This window comes from Oryctolagus cuniculus, chromosome 19 (genome assembly GCF_964237555.1).
Source record: "Oryctolagus cuniculus chromosome 19, mOryCun1.1, whole genome shotgun sequence".
NCBI lineage: Eukaryota > Metazoa > Chordata > Mammalia > Lagomorpha > Leporidae > Oryctolagus > Oryctolagus cuniculus.
The window spans coordinates 10,205,263-10,225,805 of NC_091450.1; the positions used below are offsets into that span (position 1 = coordinate 10,205,263).

General features: G+C 58.2%; 1 long non-coding RNA gene and 1 pseudogene across 2 annotated transcripts; one reads left to right on the plus strand and one right to left on the minus strand.

Moving 5' to 3' along the window:
- Window positions 1–20,543, plus strand: part of ORYCUNV1R-PS1575 (vomeronasal 1 receptor oryCunV1R-ps1575 pseudogene) — a 1,374,299-nt pseudogene that overhangs the window by 854,864 nt on the left and 498,892 nt on the right.
- On the minus strand, window positions 4,774–19,807 carry LOC138847104 (uncharacterized). 2 transcript variants are annotated; one of them, XR_011384708.1, is made up of 3 exons: window positions 16,089–19,807; window positions 6,868–6,939; window positions 4,774–4,861 (listed from the first exon to the last, which is right to left on the minus strand). It is a non-coding gene; the product is annotated as an uncharacterized lncRNA (long non-coding RNA). The 2 variants fall into 2 exon arrangements; XR_011384707.1 differs by lacking the exon at window positions 4,774–4,861 and adding an exon at window positions 4,879–6,518.

Sequence of the window (20,543 nt, forward strand, 5' to 3'; positions counted from 1 at the left end):
CGCCCGCCCGGGAAAGAGAGGGCGCCCCTCGCCGGGCGCGGGCGGGGGACTGGCAGAGGAGGGGACGCCCCCGACAGGGACCCCCGCACCAGAGCGCGGAGTCGGAGGAGCTCAGGGTATCCCAGGCTAACTGGGAAGGGGCGCGCCCCAGGCGGGGAGGAGGCGGCGCACACCAGAAACACGGGCAGATCCTGCTGAGGCTCCCCAGCCGACGAGGGGCGTGGGCCAGCAGCACCCTCCCCGTACAAGGGGCGCAGTCAGGGTCCCCAGAAAGTTCCCCAGGGGGTGTGAACCACAGGGCTTCCCCCACGGGCAGGAGCTGGGAGGCCGGCCCGAAAGGGACTGGGGCTGCAGAAGGGGCTCTAGGAGGATGGCATAGTTGTGGTTTGGAAGAGGTACCCACCCCCAGCTTCTAGGAAGAGCTCCCCCTCCCAAGGTCGAACAGCCCGCCTGTCAGCTCCCGGTCAGAGCTTGGAACAGCAGCAAGGTGCCCCATACCCGGTGCTAGGCGTTGGGAGTAACAGCCAGAACTTCTCCCTGCAGGCTGTGCCCCACCCCCTCAACCCCCACAGCACGACCCAAGGGGTCCCGTTCCTCACCAGTACGAGGGCTGGCCACCTGGAATCATCAAGGCAGCCACAGGAGCAGAGTTCTCTAGCACGCTGACCTAGGCTTGAGCAGCTGTGTGGCTTTGAACAAGTCACTTGCCCTCTCTGAGCCTGAGTTTCCATGTCCAATAGCTGGGCAGGAATTTACTTCACAGGGACATCACCTTGGTCTATTCTGGTGAGATCACGTCTATCAACAGCGTTTTGTACACAGTAGGCACTCAATAAATGCCTGCCCCCATCAGTAACGTCTGAACCAACTCAGATGTGAGGAACCTTGGGTTGGCCCCCTGTGGGCACCCTCGCCCCTGCTTCTGCTCTCAGGCGAACGAGCCGGGTTCCCTGAATGCGCCTCCCACCACACAGCCCACGGGGCTCAGATGCCCAGGGCGTGCAACCATTAATTGCATGCTGATTGCAAGAGCTCATTTGAATTCTGCCCAGGCTGAGAATTGCTCCAGCAATCCCTGGCTTGCCGAGTGGCGGGCCTCGCAGGCTTCAAGGTTATGGATTAGGAGTTGCCTTACTGCCGTGGGTGGGTTTGTGTGTGCAGTCGGCGGCGGCTGCTGTGTAGCCAGAAGGCAGGTGAGGGTAGGGCGCCATGGGCCCTGTGCTTGTGGGAGGAGCCAGCATGAAGGATAGTGTGGGTCCCCCACCCCTGCTTCTCAGAGTCCTTTTGGGGGATCCCGGGATAAAGAATCCCCAGGTGTTCTGAGTGAGGGCCTCCATGCAGTCACGGTGATGGTGAGAGAACTGGCTGTCAGGTAAGATGCATTTTGACTAAGCTGCTACAAGGAAGGAAGGCAGCACTTTGAAAGATCAGCCCTGCGGGTTAAGCCGCTGCCTGCAGTGCTGGCATCCCATATGGGTGCAGGTTCGAGTCCCGGCTGCTCCACTTCTGATCCAGCTCCCTGATAATGCACTTGGGAAAGCAGCAGAAGACGGCATGAGTGTTTGGGCCCCTGCACCCATGTGGGAGAGACCTGGAAGAAGCTCCTGGCTCCTGGCTTTTCTGGCTTTGGCCTGGCCCAGCCCCAGCCATTGCAGCCATTTGGTGAGTGAACCATCCATGGATGGAACATCGCTCTCTCTCCCTCTCTCTAATTCCGACTTTCAAAAAAATAAATCAATCTTAAAACACACGCACACACAGAGTCCCTCTGCTGTGTGTTTGTGGGCTGAAGTCCATGGCTGGTGTGCATGTGGGCAGGGCGCTGTGAGCCACAGGCTGGGCATCTGAAGCCACGTGGTCCCAGGGGCCACGTGTCTCAGGGACCAGTCTCTTAAGGAATATCCCAGGGGAGTTCCGAGGGGGCCGACATTTCCACCTACAATACACCCATCCGCTCACTGAGCTCTCGTCTGCAGGCAGCAGGAGCCAGTGAGGGGCATTAGGCAGGGAGGGACAGAGCAGGAGAGCTCCCTGAGAAGGTGACCTTGACAGAGACTTGAAGCAAGGGAAGGAGCTGGCCCTGGGGACTGCCACCAGGGAAAGCGAGTTCCCAGCACAGGTTCAGCCCATGCAAAGGCCCTGGGGTAGGAGCCTGGGATAACAGACAAGTCTGGAGGAAGAATGACGGGCGAGAGGCATCGGGCACTGCCTGAGCGAGGCAGAAGCCTGAGGGTGGTGGGCAGACAAACCAGAGTAGAAGCAGAGCTAGCGAGTGACGCAGGGTCTCACCAGACTCCAATGGCTGTGGAGCATCTGCACTGGTTTTCAAGGCAGATCCAGTAGGATTTGTTAAAGGACACAGCATGGGGCGTGAGAGAAAGGGGAGTCCCCGCCAGGATGGGGTTGCGGTTGGCTGATCTGAGGGTGTGGGGAGATCAGAACTCTGCAAGACTGTGTGCTGGACCTGCTGCGGGAGCTGCAGTAGGAGGAGCTGCTCTGGGTGCAGACGACAAGAGCGCACGCTGTGCGTCTACACATCCTGAAGTGAATCAGAACTCATGTGCACGTCTACACATCCTGAAGTGAATCAGGACTCACCTGCAAGCTGCTTGGAGAAGCTGCACAGTTGGAATGACCTTGGCTGCAGACAGAGGTTGGTGCAGGCTAGCATTTGTTTAGGAGGCCAGAAATTGGAGCCCAAAGCCTTGGATCCTTCCTCTTTAGCCCAAGCCATGGGCCAGGGCCTCCCAGCGGCCTCCTGTCTGCCTGCTGCAGCCCCCGTCAGCTGCACCTGCTGCAGGGAAACCTGCCACAGCATGCCGCCGCTTCGCCTGCCACTGCTCCCGGTGCCCACATGCCTGGGGACGCCCTCCAGGTCAGAGACACTGGCTTGGGCTCCCATCTCCAGCCCCGCTGTGCACCAGTCATCTCAGCCATGATGCGTGGCTTTGGCCCGCCCTCCCCCTCGCTCAACTGGGTGTCCTTTCTGGGTGCTTGGGAACAGGCCCTGGGGTCAGTTCCACTGGCAGCCTGCAGGCCAGATTCAGCCCCGGGAGCCTATTTGGTTTGGCCTGGGTTGGAGGCAGCATCCACAAGCCTGTTCCATTTTCGCACGCAGCCAACATCCAAGAATCATGAGATGTCACATCAAAACCTAGACTTCCTGCCAACCCAGGGCCTGTGTTGTTCCTGGGAATCTTGGGCAAATGTCCTTGTATGGGGGCAAAGGGAACGCAGGCCCACTGAGCACTGACCACAACTGCCAGGCCCCTGGGGGTATTTGAACTTGAGAACCTGGAATGAAGGCCCCCAAACATTTTTCGGTAAAACCTATCTAGGATGCAAATGGGATGTGTGTGACTCGGGGGAGGCCAACTTGGCGGGGCCACGAGGGGGGCTTCAGGGGGCTGCTCACACATGCGTGTGCTGGTCACACACGTGTGTTTGGTTCATGAGAACTCCTGAAGTCATACAGTTGGAAATTGTGCACATATACATATATATTCAACCAAAACTCCCAGGAAATCAATTGCCGCTCTGAGTCACCCAGTTAACACTTTTTGGGGAATGTGAACACACTTTGAAGGGTCACATTGCAGATGCATTTCCCTAGCGGCTTTTCTTCCCAGTCGGAGCCACGAAGACATTGGCCAGTTTCCGGGTTGCCTATGTCACTTCCTGTTTCTGGAACTGTCAAAATAGGGCTCGGGAAAGCAGAGTGTAGCAAGAGATTGGCAGAGGAACGGGCACTGGAGCAACGGCTAAGACTCCTGCATTGGAGTTCCTGGATTTCAGCCCCACTTCGGAGTCCAGCTTCCTGCCAGTGCACACCCCGCGGGCAGCAGGTGACAGCTGGAGCTGGGTTGAGGGCCAAGATTGTGGCCTCGGCCTGACCCAGCTCCGGCTGTTGCCGGCATTGTGGAGTGAGCCAGCAGACGGCTGATATCTCTCTAACAGGCTGCCTCTCTGCTTCTCTGTCTTGAAGACACAGAGGCCCTCTAAAAAGGGAGTGATAAACCACGTTCCAGTGATCAGGGAGCCTGGCTAAATGCTCACTCCCAGGAAATCTCAGGCTGGGAGTGCTGCTAGGGGGCCAGGGCTCCCCAGGGAGGGAGGAGCCCGGAGCTCTGTGCAATCAAAGGCATCCCAGGGGGCAGATTCTCCCGGGGAGAAGCAGGCGGTCTCATTAGAACGTGCTCAGCTGGAACTCCCCAGCCTGTTCTTTGAAACTGTCTGAGCTGCAGGGGTGCCTTAGGAAGTAGTTCTGGGCCCCTACCCCCCGTGGCTCCACTCTGCGCCATGCGCTGGGTGAGCGAGACAGGCCAGGTCCGCGGCGTCCTGGCGCTGTCTACAGGGGGAGCAGCTCATCAATTCTGTGATTGCAGAAGGCGATATATGCAGTGGGGGTGGGGGGGACTATCCAGACCCGGAGGAGCCAGAACATTGGGGACAGGGATGAAGACGCGCCCAGGGATGTGCACACCCCATCACTGGAGTTCGTGGGTTTGAATCCCAGCTCTGCTCCAGATTTCAGCTGCTGGGAAGCAGCAGGTGACGGTGCAAGTACCTGAGTCTGTGCCACCCGCGGGAGACCTGGATGGAGTTCCCAAGTCCAGGCTTCAGCCTGGCCCCGCCCCAGCTACCGCGGACATTTGGAAAGTGGAAGAGCTCCCTGTGCCTCTGTGTGGGTGTGAGTGTGGGTGTGCGCGCGCGCCTTTCAAATAAATAAATGTAAATCTTTAAAAAAAAAAAAAAACAACAACACAGTGGGAAGTTCCAAATTTCAATCTTGGCTCCGCCACACGGGGGCTCCGCGTCTTTGGAGGTCCCTTAACCTCTCTGTCAGCCTCAGTCTTCCCATCTGTAAAATAGAAGTGGGCGGGGGCAATCAGCATGTGGGGACTGCCCTCACCAGGGGCGGGCTGCCACACATCCTCTCGCTTCTCCTGCCCCTCTCTCGGGATGCGTGGGTCCATCTTACAGATCAGGAAACTGAGGCTGCCCGGAGGCCTTCCAGCAAAGGGAAGTGCCTGGGGTTCCGGGGACTGAGGGAGGCTCTTACTCCAGGGCCCAGGAGCTTTGATTCTGCCCTCAGAGATGGGAATCCAGCCAGGGCTCTGGAGCAGGAGCATGGCGCGTCCAGGGCTGCATATCTGGAAGGCAGCAGGTGTGTGTGTTGGGGGGAGGCGAGGGTGATGTCTGGGAGAGGGGCTAGGAAGCTCAGGACGACCCCGCGGACCACGCCAGGGACCGAGGCCAGCTCTGCGCGAGGAGAAACCTCAGCCTCGCCACCCAGCCTCGTTCACAGGGAACCGGGCCGAGCCCCGCCGGGCAGGCGCTCCAGTCTCTCCGCGGCAAAGCGGCGGCTCGCGCGTGCACCCTGACCCCAGGTGCGCGCAGGAGGGAAACGGCGGCAGGTCCGGCTGGGGTGGAGCGGCTGGCAGCCACGAGGAGAGCCAGAGCCGCAGCTGCCGCCACGCCGTGCCTGGTCAGAGGGCGGCACGTGAGCCCTTCTGGAAGTCTTGGCGGACCTCCAGTGGAGAAGCTGAAGAGCCGGAAGTAGCAGGGCAGGGGCCGGAGCCCCCGCACTCCCCCAGCCTCCTGGACCTCGCATCGCCAGGGCTCAGCTCGGAGCCCCGCAGGCTGCAGTCCCTGGGCCGTTCTCGGCCCTCGTGGTTTTGGGCCAGGAAGGCTGGACAGAAAACAGACATCTGCAGGTCTCTGACCGGACCACCCCTCTTTGAGCTTCCGTTTCTGGTTCTTGGCAAAGCTTTGGTTTGCTTCCCTCTGCTGCCCCCTAGGGGCCAAGAGCGGGGTCGCCTGCATTGTCAACCGGACAGCGGAGAAAACCTGCTGTCTCGCCGCCCGCCCACCCAGCACCAAGAAGCCGAAACTGCCGGGAATCCTGGAGTTAATTAAGTGATGAAAAGGTTCCCAAATTGCATAGAGATGACAAAGATACAATAAACGGTATATAAAGTATATGTAAAACCTAGGAATGGGGGCAGGCCTATGATGCAGTGGTTAAGATGCCCCTGGGGACACCCACATCCCATATCACAGCGCCTGGGTGCAGGACCCAGCACCACTCCAGTTCCAATTCCCTGCCAGTGAGCATCCTGGAAGGTCCCTGCCACCCAGGTGAGAGACCTGGCCCCTGCTGTTGCCAGCACTTGGTGGGTGAACCAGCAGACCGAAGATCTCTATTTCTCTACCTTCCAAATAAAAAAAAAGTAATTTTTCAAAAAGTTGTATAAGAGAACATAAAGATTAAATAAGCACTTCTTTAAAGTGCTTTTTTTTCTCTCATTGACTCAGTACAACACGGAGTTCCTGGATTTCATTTAAACAGTCTTATTTGTTTCTGGACAGCACTGCAATCGGGTGGGCTTGTTCACATCCTGAGAAGTGTGGGCTACCGCTTCGCATTGTGGCAACACTGTGGTCTCCTCTGTCATTTCCAGGCTTGGTCTGCACAGGTGATAGGACTGAAAACCGTGCTGCACTTTCTAAATACTCTGTTTATTTTTAAAAAAATATTTATTTGCATATCCACTTGGAATTCAAAGTGACAGAGAGAGAGAGAGAGAGAGGTTCTGTCCACAGGTTCACTCCCCCAGATGGCCACACCCGCCAGCGCTGGGACAGACCAAATCCAGGAGCCAGGAGCTCCACCCGGGCCTCCCATGTGGGCTGCAGCGCCTCAGCCATCTCTCACTGCCCTCCCAGGCACATCAGCAGGAAGCTGAGTTGAAGCCAGGGCAGCTGGGATGCAGTTCCACTATGAGGTGCAGGCATCCCAGAAGGCGGCTTAGCCCAATGCACCCCAACCCCCGCTCCTAGTACTCACATTTTAATCCCACTCACCAAATAAGAGCTATGCTGGTAATATTTGCTTCACGTACAATCAACCTTCCCCTGCTGTCCATGGTAGGTGGTCTAGCAAGTAAATCAAGAGATCAGCATTGTGTATTTTTAACAAATGGACTTAAAACTCCCTGGAAGTTTTTTTGGGGGGAAGATTTTTTAAATGGCTAAAATTTTCTATTTCCTGGTTCTTAAAGTGCACAGATTTGGAGAATTTTCTAAAGGAAACACATTTTCATTGCTTTTTGGCAAAAGAATGCTCGTAACAATGGAAACATTTCCAAACATCTGCTTTCAAACGCTCTCTCCAAAACGTGAGCTCCTCAAGAAGCACTTGCATTCCGGTTCCTCGTGTGAAAATCACCTTCCTCTCACAGGGGCAGGTGCGGAGCTGCATCGGACCAAGACAGAACACTGGCAGGTGTGTACCATGCCACAAGAGGACGGCAAGGCTGGGCACTTGTCTTCTTCACAGGGAAAACCCAGAGATCCATCTCAAGGCTCAGGGGCATGTGAGCCACCCCCTGGGTCTCCTCACCACCTAACAAGGCAGCCTCGAAGCACTCCACCACTGAAACAGCTGCGGTAGCTGATTTCATACAGAGAACAGCTTTATTCAGCTCTCAGTTGGGGAGCTTCGAACCCAAGACTGGCTGGCCCCGTTGGTAGACATGGATAAGAACAATGGAAGCGATGGTGGAGCATGGGAGGCAGCGGGAACACATGGCAAGCCAGGCAGGAGAGAGTGGCTGTGCCCAAACTCAGGCTTTCACGACCTTCCCAGGACCACCTTCTGAGGGTACACCCCAGTGACCCAAGGACCCCCCACTAGGCACCCTCCTAAAGCTCCCCCCCATAGCATGGGCCTTTGGGAGACATTCAACATTCAATCTCATATCCAAACTGTGGCAAGAATCTTGTATGAAAAGGTCTTTTTCTTTTCAGATTCATTTTATTTATTTGAAAGGCAGAGTTACATAGAGGAGGGAGAGACATAGAGAGAGAGTTATCTTCCATCCACTGGTTCGCTCCCCAAATGCCCACAACCACCCAGGGCAAAGCCAGGGACCAGGAGCTTCTTCCTGGTCTCCGATGTGGGTGCAGGGGCCCAAGCACTTGGGCCATCTTCTACTGCTTTCCCAGGCCACAGCAGAGAGCTGGATCAGAAGTGGAGCCACCGGGACTTGAACTGGTGCCCATATGGGATGCTGGCACTGCAGGTGGCAGCTGTACCCACCATGCCACAGCACCAGCATAACAGTCTAAGTCCTGAACACAATAAAATGACTGGCTCTGTGTCAGGCGCCCTCGAAAGCAGGTTCACAGGTGACAACTCATTATATCCACAAAGAGCCCCCGGGGAGCTCCACAAAGACTCCCAGCAGGAGTCAGTGCTCTGAGTTAGTCTGGTTCTCATTACAGCAATAAAGGACTTGAAGGGGCTGCTGGGCCGAGAAGAGGGGCTTATTCTGCTACACTTCTGGAAGTTCACCTGCCTGGCCCTGGTGGGTGTGCTTGCAACAGAGAAAGATCCCGTCTCCAGACAGGGAGCTTATGAGTGATTCAGGGTCAGGCTGCCTCTTAGCAAAACTCACCCTTGCAAGAGCTCAGGGATCCCACAATCCCTTGCAAGGGAAGCTCCCCCATGACCTAACCCTCCCACTAAACCCCACCTCTTAAAGGCTCCACCACCACTGAGTGGACGCCAGGCTTTGACAGACGAGGAAACTGAGGCACAGGCGTGGCAGAAGGGGTTGGGGGGCACCTGGAAAGCATTTTTAGGACATCGCTGCTGTGACAGTGACGGATGACCCTGCCAAAGAGGAGACTGCAGGCAGGGCAGATGGGAGGATCCCAGCCTGGGAGCCAGAGCCTCTGCCCACCCAGGAGACTCCAGAAGTGTCTAGAAGTTTCTGTGGTTGTGGGACAGGCCACTGGGGAGGAGTGAGGCCTGGAGCTCAGCAGGAACAGGGGAATTCTTGCGTTCCCTGAGCACAGCCCAGGCTTAGGGTCCAGATGTCCAATACAGAACCTGCAGTCTTGCCCACACAGGCCTTCTGACCCAGAGCAGATGTCCACACACACACACGTCTGCCCAGCACATGTTGGTTTAAGAGGAAGTGGACACGTGGAACATCCGCATGGTGCCATGTGGTACGTGTCACACACTCGCCCTCAGTTCCTCCTATCAGGCACGTGCCCTGATCTCCCCATTCCACAGATGGAAAACTGAGGCCGAAGGGGAAGAGACCTGTCCAAGACAAGTGGTGCACTAGGGTTCACCCCAGGAGCGTGACTCCAGCTCCAGCGGCCCAGGGTGCCTGGACCTGACAGCCATCACCTCCAGATGGCGTCTGCCCAGCACTGTGTATTCAGAGTTCTTGACCAGAAGAGAACATTAAGTACGGAGCAGGAGCCCTGGCATCAGGTGAAGTGGAGACACAGGGACAGGAGTGGGCTGTCACCATTCCACCTGCCTACAGAGCAGAGCGAGCCAGGCGCCCTGCTGAGTGCAACCGGGGGCAGGGCTGGCGCCCCCTGGTGGACGGAGGGTGTGGTGGTGCTATCCAATGCCCTGACCAGTACCACCACCACCACCACCACCCCCCACCAGGAGGCGATCTAGGTAGGAGCTTGGCCGGGGTGTGCAGGAGCAGCAGATCTGGCAGTGCATCCTTGGGAACATACTAAATCTTGGAGCTCAGCATGCCTTGGGGGCTGCTTGCCTTCGTCACCTCCCTCTATGGGGCCATAATCAGTACGAAGTCTCATTCTTTTCTCCTTCCAGCTCCAAGCCCTCTCCCTGGAATGCCCATGGGGTGCCCCCCAAGAAGCCAGATGGGGATGACCGGTGGCCCCCAGCAGGCAGGGGCTGTAGCCCGGAGTCTCTCACGAGGTACAGGCTGCAAGACTCACTGCCAGCTGTTGACATCCGATCCCTGCCACAGAGCCCACGGGGACCACAGGGCCCTCTCCCCAGGCTGTGTGGGCAGCCTCACCGGGTGGCTCTCCGAGGCTAAGGGACTGTACAGAAAGCATGGTGGGTGTGGCAGAGTCTTTGTGATCCAGCCTTCATGTCACAAACTGCCATTCCTGATATTCTAGGGCTTGGGAAAGGACACTGGTGTGGTGGGTAAGGTCCAGCCTGCTTGGGGCACCCAGTCCCGTATCTCAGAGCCTGGCTGTGATCCTGTTCTGCCTCCCATTCCTCACCCTGTGAGGCAGCAGCTGGTGGCTCAAGTGGCTGGGTCCCTGCCACCCATGTGGAAGACCTGCATTGGGTTCTGGGTTCTGGGTGCTTGGCTTCAGTCTGTTGTGGGATATTTGGGAAAGAAACCAGCAGCTGGAAGATTTCTCACGTCTCTCTGTTCCTCTCAGTCACTCTGCTTTTCAAATCTAACAAAATGCGTGATTCTTAAAAATAAATAACGAACCAGTCTAGTTCTTTGAACAACAGCCTCTGTGGTTCACAGAGTTGAGTTTTCTCTGCATGGGAGGGACTGATGCCGAGGGGTGGCAGCAGGAGGCGGCACTGCTGGGCGCCAGGTGGCAGGCTGCTCGTCGCACCTGGCCTGCGACTGGCTCCGGGCTTCTCTGCACAGCACCTCTGGCAGGCTGTCTTTATTGCACAAGAGCCCCCTCCCCACTCCCTGCAGCTCTGTCTCTCAAATAATTTTTTAAAAATATTTATTTTATTGATTTGAAAGGCAGAGAGAGAGAGATGAATCTTTTGTCTGCTGGTTCACTCTCCAATTGGCTGCAATGGCCGGAACTGCGTCGGTCCGAAGCAGGAGCCAGGAGCTTTTTCTGGGTCTCTCATGTGAGTGCAGGGGCCCAAGCACTCAGGACATCGTCCGCTGCTTTCCCAAGTGCATTATCAGGGAGCTGGATTAGAAGTGGAGCAGCCGGGTCTGGAACTGGAGCCCATATGTGTTGCCGGCACTGCAGGTGGCAGCCTAACTTCCTACAGCACAAGGCCAACCCCTAGGCTTCCCGTCTGAGCATAAAGGTACTGTGTAGCAGAACTCTGCACGAATGCAAGATAGTATAAAGAATTCTTCAGTTGTCTGCAATTTCACAATGATTTTAAATTCATTCCCGTGGGTAATCTGATGTCTCAATGCAAAATTGTATGCACATTTTATACAATTTTCATTGCACTATACACCCAGTTCTGTGTCTGGTTTTTACACTTGGACTCATAGCACAACCACCGTTCGACATCATCAGATGTCAGTAACAACAGGAACCATTAATTAACCATCTGGGAATGGTCCAGGCCCTTTATCAAGCTCCCTACATACTTCATTTAAGTCTCATGGAAGTCCTGCAAGTGTGTGCTGCTAGGGTACCAATTTCACAGGTGAAGAAACTGAGGCCTGGGGTCTCATAGGGAAGAAGAGACACAGTCAAGACCCAACCTGGGGCCAGCACTGTGGCGCAGCAGGTAAAGCCGCTGCCTGCAGTGCCGGCATCCCATATGGGTGCCTGTTCAAGTCCCGGCTGCTCCACTTCCAATGCAGCTCTCTGCTGTGGCCTGGGAAAGCAGTAGAAGATGGTCCCAGTCCTTGGGTCCCTGCAACTGTGTGGGAGACCCGGAAGAAGCTCCTGGCTCCTGGCTTCAGATCAGCTCAGCTCCAGCCATTGCAGCCATTTGGGAAGTGAACCGGTGGATGGAAGACCTCTCCCTCTCTCCCTCTCTCCCCCCCTCTCTCTCTCTTCTCCTCCCCTCTCCCCCTCTCCTCTCTCTAACTCTTTCAAGTAAATAAATAAAATCTTAAAAAAAAAAAAAAGATGCAGTGTGGTGGCTTCTGTTGGGTCGGAATGGCCGCAGCATGGATCTCTTGAAGCTGACACTGGAGGTCTCTTGAGCAATCTGGTTTCATCCAGTTTTTCAGCAGACACAGCTGGAAAGCCCAGCGCTCACACGGGCTCCAGCGTCTATAAGAATGTCACAGATGCATCCCTGCAATATGCTTGTCCCTCGGGGAGGGCGGTCGTTAGCAGGGGTGGGAGGCGAGCTGGCTTTAAGGATGGCTTGTTCCAGCAGCCCACAGACATCAAGGGCTTGCTTCCCTACCAACCTGCTGGCTGATTTCTCAGGCTAGCTTCGTTTCTCTGTCTCTTGTTCCTCCAACCACCCATGGAAGTCCCATGTGCAACAAAATGGCTGCCTTGGTTCCAGACCTCACACCCTTACCCCACAGCATCTTTATCAGGCAGCAGAGAAGTTTCTCTTTCTTGGAAGCCCCAGCAAATGGTTCTTGACCTCACTCCAGGCAGGGGGAGAACATGATGTACTGATTGGCTTATACCAGTCAAGACCCACCCCTCCAAGCTGTCATGGGGTCAATCCCCTTCAACAGTCCCGGCTGAGACTGTGACGGAGGTGGCTGTGACAGCAGTCTCGCTGCAGGACAAGCTGCCAAGACTCCACAGCTGAGTCTCGAGGCTGTGTGAGCTGCACTCCACGCGCAGCCTGTTATGAAAATGAAGCCCCTGAGGCTGGGGGACTTGCACACAAGAGGTTCTGGAGCTCCCAGACTTGGAGGCTGAAAAGCCCCACAGCATGGCCTGGCTCTTCCCAGGGTGCCCCTGGCTGAGCCGCCTCATGGCAGCTGGCACCACAGACACGGGAGGTTGGGACGCCAGATGCCGTGGGGAGCTGGGAACAGGGGCAAGGGGCAGGCTCGTGGGGAGCTGGGAACGGGGGCAGAGGGCAGGCTCCTGGGGAGCTGGGAACTGGGGCAGGGGGCAGACTCGCACTTCCATCACAAGGGCCCACTCCCTTCCAAGTGGCAGCCCCTTAATGACCCAATGACTTCCCTCTGAGCCACACCTCTTAAAGGGCCACCACCTCCCAATACCTCCACACCAAGGGCCCAAGGAAACTGTGTCTCAGCCTGAGCAGCCGTCCACTCCCTCTCTTCTGGGATGGGTCCTGGGTTGCCACCTCTCAGATGGCATGGCCAGGGTTACAGGGGCAATGGCGATCTTGGCCTTGGGCTGCGAGGCCTCAGCACTCGTCTGGCTGAGCCTCTGTTTTGCACGGTCCCTCCGCCTCTCCTGGGTGCTCAGACTGGGCCCCTGCACCTTGTTTTATTGGGCAAAGCCACTCAGCTTGGTGTGAAGGGGAGCTGGGAGGGGTGCCTGAGGGTGACCCTGTGGCAACCTCCTAGAGGTGCTCAGGGAGATCTGGGTGGCCCAGGTGACAAGTGACCACCACAAGGGGGTGGAGGGAGGCAGCGGCACCCGGGCCTTCCTGGAGTGGGGGTGGGGGCCCCTTCTGCAAAGCCCAGTGGGCAGTGATCTGAGGACAGCGTGTGAATGTTCTGGGCCCAATCCCAGAAATGACGTTTGAGAGCAGGGCGGGAGGAGCCGGGGAGCTGGGATTACCTGTCCCTACTGCGCTAAATTGAGCCATGAAACTTTGATTACAGGGATACGGTCCGTCAGCGCCAAGAGACAAGGCCAGTCTGGACAGGCTCATTAAGAGCACACGCTGCTGATGGGATGAGGGAGTGAGGCTGGAGGCAGAGGGCACCAGCGGGAGGGGCTGCCAATCCCAAGGGCACACAAAATGCCTTCCAGGGCTTCCCTTCCCCTGGGCCCAGGTTCCTCTGCAAACAGGAGTGACAGCCGCTCCCACGTGGTGGGGGGCGGGAGGAGTGGTCCACACCACTTCTCCACCCACCAAGCAGAGTGCAGTGTAGCCTTGTCCCCTCTGTTGCCTTCCTGCCCCCATGAGCAAAGGTGAGGTGACAGAGACCCCTCAGCTCTCCTGGCTGGAGGTCCAGGGTTGTCTGCCGGCTGGCCAGGCCCGGTCAGAGGGGGTGAGCAGAGGCGCAGGCTGGTGGAGTCGTACTGCTTAGGGCTGGGTGGGAGCTGGTGTGGATGGGAGGGAGCCCTGGGGTTGGTGGGAGCAGCTGGGTTAGAACCACAACCAGAACACTGCCACTGCACTCCCAGAGGGGGCAGCATCGTCATCAATGAGTTCCAGAGAGAGGAGGCGAGACAGAGAGAGAGGGGAGAGGGAGAATCCATGAGGACGGCCCTCACAGACCTACAGCCCAGCACGTGTTCCAGTGCATGTGCGCGCGCACACACACACACACACACACACCTGCACCGTGTCTCCCCGGTGGCCAAGAACACAGCTCAGAACCCAGGTCTACTGTGGCTCCTGGGAGTCTAGTTTGCAAGGGGCTGGTCCCAGGCTTGGGGCTGCTTGACCCAGGGCCTCTGACTGCTGCCTCACGTGTCCCCTCTACCCTGCAACAAGCGCCACGGACCTCGGATGCCACCCCTGCCAGTCCCGTCCCCCACCCTCCCCATGGAGAACGCTGTCTGTGCTTGTAAGTGATTGAGAAAAGTCAGAATCAGACTTGGAGGTGGTGGCGTAGGCATTGTGCCCAGCAGTGAAGTCGCCTACATCCGCTACAATCCCGGCTCCCATTCCTGACTCCAGCTCTCTGCTAGTGCAGACCCTGGGATGCAGTGGTGATGGCCGTCCCTGGGCCCCTGCACCTGCATGGGACACCTGGATGAAGCTCCTGGCTCCTGGCTTTGGCCTGGCCCAGCTCCAACCATTGCAGCCATTTGGGGAGTGAAGCAGTGGATGAAAGATCTCTCTCTCTCTCGAATAAATTAATACATCTTTAAGAAGCAGGGGCCCACGTTGTGGCACAGTAGGTTAAGCCACTGCTTACAGTGCCAGTTCAAGTCCCAGCTGTTCTGCTTTCCATTCAACTCCCTGCTCATGTGCCTGGGAAGCTTGGACAAACCCAAATCCTCGTCCCCTGCCACCCACGTGGTGGGAAACCCGGAAGGAGCTCCTGGCTTCTGCCTGGCCCAGCCCTGGCTGTTGCAGCCATCTGGGGAGTGGACCAGCAGCAGATGGAAGAGCTGTGTGTGTGTGTGTGTGTGTGTGTGTGTGTGTCTTTCTCTCTCCTCTATCACTCTGCTTTTCAAATAAATAAATCTTTGAAAGAAAGAAACGCAGCACTCGACCTCTGCCCCAGGGCAACACCAGCGAGTGTTTTGCTCCCTGTTCACCCCGTGAGCCCAGTTCCTACACAGAACCCCTAAACTCCTTGGAAGTCCCCAAGTGACAAAAGCATCTCTTGTTCCACAAGGAGAACTCCCGTTCAGGCTCGGGAGGGGTCTGGTTGCCAGGGGAGCCAGCCCCCACCCCCGGGGAAGAGCAGGCCTGAGGGTTAAGTTCATCACCAGGGGCAAAGCCGGCATCAGCCATGCCCACCTGGGGACGCTTCTAGAAAAACCCAGAAGACGAAGGCCAGCAGAGCGGCGCCCCAGGCCCTTCGCCCCTGTCCTCTGTGGTAGCCCAAGCCCCGCCCGGCCCTGGTCCTGGCCCTCAAACTCATCAAATCCCAGGGGGAGTTTGCACGAGGACTGTGAGCGCCTTGGACAGCAAGACAGCACCAATCCTCACGGAGACTGAGGCACCACAGCGCTGGGCCCCAGATATTTTTGGCCTTATTATTTGATAAGGAAATGTAGGTAAGTGGGCACAGGAGTGGGCACACAGAGGGGATATCCCCACAGGACCCCCAACGGCTCCATCCAGGGCTTTCTGGAGATGGAGAGGAAGCCAGAGGGAGATGAGTGGCCTGGGCTGAACGAACAAGCTCACAGCCGCAGCAGGCTCCATGTTCAAGGTCCAGTATCCCAGAAAACAGACCTGCGCTGCCAGGAGCCCCGGCGGGTGTGCACAGCCCTGGCCAGGCGACCACCGCCACAGGCACCCTCTGCGCCCCCTGCCCGGGGCTTTAGGCTGTCTGAGTTTGGGGCAGCCACAGGACCAGCTGAGACCTCTTCAGAGCACTGGCCCTGGCGGCCTAGGCTGTGCTGGGGAGCGGGGGTGGGCTGGGGCAATGCTGTTTGTTTTTTTGTTATTGACTAAAAATTTACATTGCACATGTACAATGTAAATAACATCCAGGGCCCCGCACTCTCCCGATCCCAGCCATATAGGCCTCATGTTCTCCGGCCCGTGCGGCTGGCTCCTGCCCCGGGGCCTTTGCACTGCTGCGGGAGGAGCGGTCGTGCGGAGGTGGGCGCCCGTCCCTGTCCCCGTGTCCCCTATCCCTTTCCCGATACACAACCGGAAACAGCCATCGATGGTTGGTTTGGCCTGCCTCGCTGGGGACCAGGCCCGGCGTCCGCACCGCCGAGGCCTGCAGGACAGAGTCGAGACTCACCGTGTGACGACGGCAGGATGAGGAAGGAGGACAGGGCAGGCAGCGAGCCCATGAGGGCCATGTGCCCCCCGCTGCACCAGCCCGGCTGAGGGGATCAGCACCACGCCGCGAGGCCGCGGGGACAGAGCACACAGGGTGACGTCACAGAGAGCGCTGGAGTGCATGGGCTGATGTCACATAGAGCGACAGAGCACGCGGGCAGGCAGCACACACAGCGTCCTGTGCGATGCCGGAGTGCTCACAGCCTCAGGCAGGTCGCCTGCTACGCGTGAAGTTCCAGTTCCCCGTCTGTAAGGTGGGGGTGACCTTGCAGACAGCGCAGAGGCCGAAGCTGGACATCCGGGCTAACCGGTCCCCCGGCAGTCCCCTACGGGGCGTGGGGGGGGGGGATAGGGCTCCTGACCGAAGACAGAGGCCCGGGGGCAGGCGCCGCTTAGGGGGTTGCGACCCGCACCAGGGTCCCTGGGACCCATGCCCTCCTGTGCTTCCCACCGAACGTCCGGCTAACACGCAGTCTGGGAGGCGACACTTGACCTGGTGGCTCAAGTGCTGGGTCCCCTCAGCCACAGGGGAGCCCGGGGGGAGCTCCTAGCTCCTGGCTTTGGCTGCGACAGGCATCTGGGGACTGGACCAGTGGATGGAATCTGGCTAATTTTTCGTGTGCCCCTAAGTCCAATCAGAATCCATTTTGCCAGTCACCCTGTCGTCACACTCGTGGGCTCGTGGACACGCACGCGTAGGCTGTCGTGCAGAACCCGACACCAGCTCAGGCCTCCTCTTGCTCCCTGCCTTGCCCTTGACCCAGGACGTGACCTCCCCCCCAGCCCAGCCCCGCCTGTGCCACCCTCGAGCAAACGTCCGAGCCTAGGTGTGCGCAGACCCTGCCAGGGACGGAGCCCTGCTGCGCACAAGGAAGCCAGCCCCCACCCCCACCCCGGCCCGGGAGGGACCCAGGCCCCGGGCTCGTGGGTCCCGTTCCTGCAGCAGCCAGGAAGGTGCGGCTCAGCCCAGGCTAGGCGGGGAGATGGGCAGAGTGGCCGCCCCGCCCCTGGCTGGGACCAAGACCATGTGTGACCAGGGTCCTGTCCGGCAGGCAGTGACAGATGTCCTGCGTCCCTGACTCAGAGCGTGAGGTTTATGAGTGACGCGGGCACACGGTGGCCAAAGCAGACCGGCGCTGGGTCTCAGTTGTGGCTGTGTGGCCTTGGGCCAGCCACGCCCCCTCTCTGAGCCCCCATGTCCTCCTGGCATTTGTGCTGGGCGGCATAGATAATTCCGGGAACAGGCCCAGAGCTTCCGCCGGGCTCCGGCCACTGCCCCGGGTGGCTCAGGCTCACCAGGACGATTAACATGCTGCGCACACGCAATCCAGAATGGGAAGTGCCGCTCCCCGCGCACCCTTCCAGGCTGACAGCAAGGTCACTGCGACTCCCCAGCCTCCACGTGGCCGCCCGCGGAGTTTGCCTCTGCAGTGGGGACAGCACCCTCCTGGAGCGGGGTGGGGGCTGATGAGGACATGCGTCTGTCTCCAGTTCCCCCCACCATTGTCCGCAGGGCTCTCAGAAGCTCAGGGCCGGCCCCTGCCATGCCCATACCACCACCGAAGGCCAGGTGTTTGGAGATAAATGCACAGGCAGGCAGGCTATCCCGGAGATGGTACGGACTGGGGGAGGAGGGGAGGGAGTGCCAGGTCACATCAGGCCTGTGGTGGCCCAGGCAGGTGAGCGGCCAGCAAGGACACGGCGTCCTGCTTGGATGCTGCATAAGCCACCACGGCGCACTCAGCCTTTCGGGGGGCCCTGCTCCAGATCAAGCCTTCTGCAGGGTGCTGGAGACACAGACTGGGCCCTGCAGGCTCTCAACGTCGGGACCAGGCAGTGGCTTCCTTTGAGAGGAGTCCAAGGGGTCAAACCAGTGCCTGGGCCCGCCTTCCAAAGAGGAAGGGTTGCCGCCCCTCCCACCGCGCAGTGAGCCTGGCTGCCTCGGGTGGGACTACAGGACCTGGTCTGTTTGCACCTGCTGTGCCAGCACTGTCACTGACAAGCTCTCTCATTGCTGAACATGTCCTGGTTGGGGGTTCAGCTGTGGTAATCCCCCTCCCCATGATCTCATGCAGGCTTCCCGGGGCCCAAGTGCTTGGGCTCCTGCCACCCACGTGGGAGACCAGGATGGATCTCCTGCCTGCTGCCTGGCCCAACCTGGCCCATTGTGGCCATTTGGGGAGGGAACCAGCACCTCTCTCTCTCCCTGACTTCCAAATAAATAAAGCTTAAAAAAAAAGTCATGTTCTCGTAGGCAGTTGTCACCACATAGTGGATAAAAAGGAGGCTACAAAAAAGCAGGAGCTCAATTTAAAAACAAAATGGGGGGAGCAAAATGATCTCACACTCCAATCTGCACACGTGCAGGGAAATGTGGGAAACGACACATCAGCACTGGTTTTCTGTGGGCACACAGGGTTGACGACTACTTTAGAGAGTTTTCTGGGGCTGCTGCTGTGGCATAGCGGGTAAAGCTGCCACCTGCAGTGCCAGCATCCCATATGGGCACCGGTTCAAATCCCGGCTGCTCCACTTCCCATCTAGCTCTCTGCTATGGCCTGGGAAAGCAGTAGAAGATGGCCCAGTTGCTTGTGCCTCTGAACCCACATGGGAGACCCAGAAGAAGCTCCTGGTTACAGATCAGTGCAGCTCCAGCCATTGCAGCCAGTTGGGGAGTGAACCAGCAGAAGACCTTTCTCTCTGTCTCTCCCTCTCTGTCTGTAGCTCTGCCTCTCAAACAAATAAATAAAAATTTAAAAAAGGAACCTCTAGCCCTCCACCGCCATGAGGCTAGTGGTCAAGAAAGACCCCAGAAAAGATGGTATTATACAGAGGCATCATCAGTTCCCGCGGCCAGCAGCTGTGCCAGTGATAGATGTGGGCCACAAAACCTCCGTGGAGACAGACAGCCCCCTCACCCTCCAAGGCGGCAGGGGGAGCAGTGCCCCTTGTTCAGTAGCCCCCACCTGAGACTGCTCAAAAGGCTCACTGTTGTCAATCTCTGTCCCCTCTATCACCACCCGATTCCCGTGCTCGCCCAGGACCCGAGAACAAATCCAAGTCCAGGCACATGTCCTAAGGCCTGCTCTGGGCCAGGCCCCAGAGCACTGAGGGCAAGAAACAGTTCAGAGGCCTTTGTGACCTCCCCACCGCCCGGCCCTGGGTCACCCAGCCTCTGCTTGCACACAGCCAAGCAATGGGAGTCCCTCCACCCCACACAGAAGCAAAGGCCTCCCCAAGTCCTGCTGGAGTTTCCTGCCCATGGGTGGGGTTCACAGGCAGCCACTGGGCCAGACCATGCCCTTAGCCCTCATCCCCAGCAGGTGTAGGAATGCATGAGAGCCCCTGCACCTCCCTCCCTCCTGAACCGTGGAGCGAGCTCTGACCTGGATCAAGTGGCTGTGGCACACTCACATGTGTGCACGTGCACACGCACACACACCCCTCTGCTGCTCACACCTGCCCAGCACCCCCACAGCGATAGAAGCCATCAGCCCACAGCTCTCTCCCTGCCTACAATGACTCCTCCTCTTTCTCAGGAACCACACCCCCAACTCCTCTGGGGAGCCCCGCCCATCACACCTACCACAGGAAGTGCTGCAAACTCTAGGATGGGTACCTACCATGCACGTGGACAGCTGGGCAAGGCTCTGGCGCTGAGACCTGTCAGGGAGCTCTCCACCCCTGCCCTCACTCGCCCTCCCGCCATCCCCACTCCACCCTCTACCCCTGGGTGCTCCATCAAGAGGCCTCCCCTCCCGCCCCCGCAGAACCCTCAGCTCTGGCCGGGCATCCTGGGAAGGGAAGGAGCGGGCCTGGATGCCAGTGCTACCTCCCCCATGGGCCGGCTGTCCAGGCTGCCACTCCTGCCCTCACTAGAACTGGGGTCCTGGTCTGCCCGTGGCTCCGAGTGGCCCGCCATGGAGGCCTCAAGCCTCGCCACCCTGCTCCCCGGCAGGATGCTGGCCAGGCAGAGGCCCGAGTGGAAAGAAGCTCTGCACCAGGGTTTATAACAACATAAGCCTTTTATTGCTCATTAAGCCTCTTGGTCTCTTAGTATCACAATGGAATGCTGAGAAAACAAGAACAAAAACACGAGTCTGTGAATCTCCGACAAAGAGCCGAGATTTCAAGGCAATCAGGGGAGGGGCTGGCAGAGGAGTCCCACAGCAGGGCCCATGGCGTCTCTCCCGGGCTGAGGGGTGGAATGGTGAGAAAGCGGCACTGTCCTCGGCTGTCCTTGGCAGTTCTGCTCCTGACTGCTAAGTGCACCCTCTGCACGGACCCCCAGGGGATCCCAGTGCCTCCCGGGCACCCGCCACGTGACCCTCCGCCTCTTCCAAGCACACTGCAAGCCCATCTTCCCAGCAAGACTGGGTGAAGGCAGGAGCTTGTGGACCCAGACTCCAGGCAG